Consider the following 5,247-nt stretch of genomic DNA (forward strand, 5'->3'; position numbering starts at 1 on the left):
AGCATTATTTGAGTATGTAACTTACATGTGATTTAAAAAGAAGTTTATTCTGTGTTTCCCAACTTTGTGGACACCTTGAATTATACAGACATTACAGATTACACATTTTTAAGAATGTGGGAAACTTCATAGTACCTATGTGTTAAGTGAAAAAATCAAGATATAAACACATATTTTTATATATGTAACAATGTAAAATTTATGAATATATTTGGAAGAGAATATGATATTTTAACAGTGTTTTATCTCTACTGGTAGTAATTTCCTGAATTAATAAAGATTTTAAAAAGGCTATTTCTTGGAGTTCCCTGGTGGCCTATTGGTTAAGTATTTGGCATTGTCACTGCTGTGGCTCAGATTCTATCCCTGGCTCAGGAACTTCTGCATGCTGCAAGTGCAGCCAAAAGGAAAAGATAAGAATATTTCTTATTCTGCATAATTCAAAAACTAAGTTTTTAATTTTTTGTTATTTTCCTGATGGTTTCCATAGCAATATAGCATAGACTCAATCCTTGAGAACATTTTAGCCAGTTTGAGAGGGTGGCTTGGGTGTTTGGTGTTGGGTGGTTTTTAGCACTCCACTGGTTAGCAGTCTGTTCTAATGATATTTGACTTAATCCTGCTTTTGAATGGTTACTTTTGATCATAGTCAAGAGCATCTATTTCACAGTGACAATCCCAAAACCTGTTTGATAATGTTTGCTGACAATTACAGGCTTAGCTAAGAAGTAACGACAGGGAGTAAAGCAGTCTTTGAATAAGGTTGGCCTCAGAATGAACAACAGTAGGGGACTGATTGGCTCAGTTTTATTTAACATTTTTAAGCCTGATCTTTGACATTTTCATTAGTGAACAGAAATAGCACATTGATGCAATTCTCAGGTGGCTCACAGAGGAAAATGCTAAATATACCAGCACAACTAAATAATTCAGAAGATCCCACTATGGATCTTAAAAATGGAGTTACAGATAGAGAAATTTTAGGATATGATAAAATAGAAAGCTAGACAATATTTCTTCTCCCTTCCATTCTGCAGGAGACAAACATGTATTTGTGGAAATCAATCGTTCTGTTGTCAAAATTTCAAAGATTTATTGAAATTATGGGACTGTGTTGTATAGACAAGGAACTGTGAAAATTTAGTGAAATAGTGGAGCAATTTTTCTTCTTGTTTTCTCAACTAATTATTGGAAAGATTTACAAATGTAGTAAGAAATTCTTCCAACATCCTTCTTATCAATTACAAAAAAAATCCATAAAGAAAAGGAAGAATTAACCAAATAAATCATGTCCAAACAATTATATATGCTAATACATATTATAGAATAAACACTGGAAGTAAAAGGATATTTTTCACTGAACTTCCATCAGGTGATATCTTTGCTACATAGCTGCCCATTGCTCATCATTTTGATTCTCACATATGAATGTGCACATCACCAGAGTTATGTGAAATTATGCAGAGAGTAATATAGGGTCACAGAGCGAACATGGGACATTTCCTAAAATTCAATTGTTAAGATATTCATAAATCTTAATGGATATATTCATACTGCTAGAGAAATACCTCTCAGTGTGGTTGAAAACAATATTTAAGTGATCAGTCAAGAATAATCTTCCCATGTTATTGAAGCCATATTCTAATCCCTGTAGATGGAGCCTCTACACGAAAATGGATTTAAAGTTCAAATGACAGAGTTAATACTGAGCATTAAAAATTTAATCTGTTCCTAAAATGAGAATTGCCTGTTCAGATCTCACTTCTCCCTTCAAGTTATTCACTGATTCAGCAATATTTATCAAGCCAAACCATTTTCAAATTATTGTAGAAGCGAAACTTTATGACCTCTAGTTATTCTTGGAACCAGGAGTTCTTAAAGGTAGTACAAGATGTCATTCTTTGAAACCTTTTCCTCCAGCTCTTTATTAGGCACAAAGTGTGTTTGCTGTGACTGAGGCATAGCAGCATAGTGAGAGATGTTAGAATCAGATTTTGTAGATTTAAGTCCTGGCCTCATAGAGTAAATTACTCACCATCTCTGAGCTTTAATTCCTCATTTTAAATGGAAGCATTACAATTAAGGTTATTAAAAGAGTTTTTTGCTATGATAAGGACACTAAAATACTAACCGTTTTTCAAAGAGTTTGCTTTTGATAAAAAAAAAAAACCTACAATGCAAGTAATTTCAATTGCTGCCCTAACTTTTATTAATCTCATATTGTGTGTGTGTTTGTGCCGGAAGAAAAATTAAATGTGTTTTATGGAAAACGGGACAGTCATGTCACAATGACAAGAAAAAGGATTTAAAGGTTAAAGGTCCAAAGTCTCTGAAGCTCTCAGTCCTTCATACTGCGAGATTGAAAAGACAAACAGGTTAGAGGGGTTCATCCACTGAGAAATTGAAACACAGTATAAATCTGGTGAAATACTGTCTCTAAATTCCAGAAACACCTCAGCTAGAACACTCTATTCAATATCAGAGAAATTATGCATGATTGTATACTGTTATTATAGACTGAATGTATTCTGGTAGACTTCTAAATGGGCAGAAAGAGATAATATTGGTAATGCAGTGTGGAGTAATCATTTAAAACAAATCAGATATTTTCTTGTATTAATGTTTATAAATTAAGATAGCATAGTCTCCTGACTGAAATTTTTTCCATTTATTAGAAAACTCAATAATGTGTACTCAGCATTTCAGACCAAAGGGATAATTGGTTTTAAGGGCAATCCTATCAACTTTTAATTAATTCTTTGGAAGTCTTGAAACAGAAGAGAGAGCATAAAGTAATGCTATAAATGGGTTATACGACCCTTACTTCATTCAAAGCCATGTTTCAAAAGGAAATCTATATCTGCAATACTTCTAAAGTTCAACTAAAAATAGTTTTAATGACCAAAAATTCTCAAAGTTTAAATAGAAAGAGAAATATATCTATTCCTTGTTATTGAACTGCTTTGAGACGAAAACCTTAAAAATCAAAATGAATTAATCAATTTCCTTTTCCCAGGAGAACTCATGAAGGAGAAAAAAGTAATGATCTCAGATTCTCTTGGGAATGAATAATGAAGGAAGATTTAACTCAAGTTCATAATTGCACCTAGTACATTAATCTTTTTCATAGAAATAGTACATTCTCCAGACCATCAGAGGCAGCAGCTGGAGCAGCCGCAGCATGCGCCCTCTCTCAACAGCCGCCGCCCTCCACCAGCCTAGGGGTCACTTTCCCCTTCTTCCTCTTACTCCTCCACCCCCAACTTCCTCTCGTGGGGTGCGGGGGAGGGGAGCGCTTGCCTTCCCGCCCACCTCTATTCCCCCCCCGCCCCCCCGGCCTCCTGCCCTTCCTCTTCCCACCCGCTCCCCTTTTCGGCTCAGTCGCCTCGCACCTGCAGTTTTTGGCTTTCACCTCCCACCAGTGACCAAAGACTTGACCAAAGTCCAGCTCCCAGAACACTGCTCCACATGGGCACGAGTGAGATTGGAGGTGGATTATATGTCACTGTCACCATCCGGCTACTTATAAATGGAAAAGAAGTTGGCAGTATCATCAGAAAGAAAGGAGAATCAGTTAAGATGCGCGAGGAGAGTGGTGCATGTATCAACATCTCAGAAGAGAATTGTCCTGAGAGAATTATCACTTTGGCTGGACCCACTAATGCCATCTTCAAAGGCTTTGCTGTGATTCCTGACAAATTGGAAGAGGACATCAGCAGCTCTATGACCAACAGAACAGCTGCCAGCAGACCCCCAGTCGCCCTGAGACTGGTGGTCCCTGCTAGTGAGTGTGGCTCTCTCATTGGAAAAGGTGGTTGCAAGATCAGAGAGATTCAAGAGAGTACAGGGGCTCAGGTCCAGGTGGCAGGGGGCATGCTTCCCATCTCCACTGAGCGGGCCATTACTATTGCTGGCATCCCGCAATCCATCATTGAGTGTGTGAAACAGATGTGCGTCATCATGTTGTAGTACCCCCAGAAGGGCGTGACCATCCCGTACCGGCCCAAGCTGTCCAGTTCTCCGATCATCTTTGCAGGTGGTCAGGCCTATACCATTCAAGGACAGTATGCCATTCCACAGCCAGATTTGACCAAGCTGCACCAGTTGGCAGTGCAACAGTCTCATTTTCCCATGATGCATGACAACACCGGATTCAGTGGTTTGGATGCATCTGCTCAGACTACTTCTCAAGAACTCACCATTCCAAACGATTTGATTGGCTGCGTAATCGAACATCAAGGCGCCAAAATCAGTGAGATCCGTCACATGTCTGGGGCGCTGATCAAAACTGCAAACCCAGTGGAAGGATCTACTAACACGCAGGTTACTGTCACTCCATCCATAGGATTATCTTTTATTCCCATCCGATATTAATTTAGGATTTTGACACATAAAGATGATTTTTTTTAATATGAAAGATGACTTATACATAAGGTCTTCTTCAAAATCTGGTTATGTTTTAGTGTGATTTCTATTCCACTATCTTATTTTTAACGCCTTCACTATCTTTAATTCTCTTGGTCCCCCTAACAGGAGGGAGAGGTTGAGAAGGAAGAGTAACATTCCAGTGAAGCTGGGTCCAACCCAGATCATGTATGGAGCTAAAACACTTTGCTATTATGGGTGTGCATTACCAGAGAGAAGAGAGGGGCCAGGTCGCTGGTCTGTATTACTTATATTTACTAATGTTAAGGACTGCACTGTGCCTTGCTCAACAGCAACAACAAAAATTAGTGGCTTTTGGTCTTCATTAAATAAGATGACTTATTTGACCAGATAAGCTGTTGTTGTTACCTTTAGAAAGTGAGGGAAAGATACAGAATATGGAATGATTTAATTGTACTTTGAAAATTAAGAGAGGTTGATATCTCCTTGGAAAGTTATGTAATAGAGGAAATTTAAATACCTGAGGCACATCATGAAATCATCTTTTTAATACCTGGTGTGGGAAAAAGGCACTATTCTTAGACCATCTGCTTTCATACTTGGCCATGAACCCCTCATGTCTGTCCATGTCCAGTTCTGCACCAGAATTCCTGCTATTAAAAAACAAAAAAAGCTTAAGTTAATTTCCTTCTCCAGAGAGATATGTAAACATACTGGCCAGTAATAGAAAGCAAAAAATTTGGGACAACTATGTTCAATTTGAAAACTGCTCCAATTTTAGATTCACTCTGAATTCCAAATATTTTAGAATAAAAATTCAGAACAAACTCTTTGAGAGGAAATTTTAGAACAAACCCCTTG

General features: G+C 37.7%; 1 pseudogene; it reads left to right on the forward strand.

Annotated features, from left to right (window-relative positions):
- On the forward strand, positions 3,444 to 4,374 carry LOC100517498 (annotated as a pseudogene).

This window comes from Sus scrofa, chromosome 13, assembly GCF_000003025.6.
Source record: "Sus scrofa isolate TJ Tabasco breed Duroc chromosome 13, Sscrofa11.1, whole genome shotgun sequence".
In the NCBI taxonomy this organism is placed as follows: Eukaryota; Metazoa; Chordata; class Mammalia; order Artiodactyla; family Suidae; genus Sus; species Sus scrofa.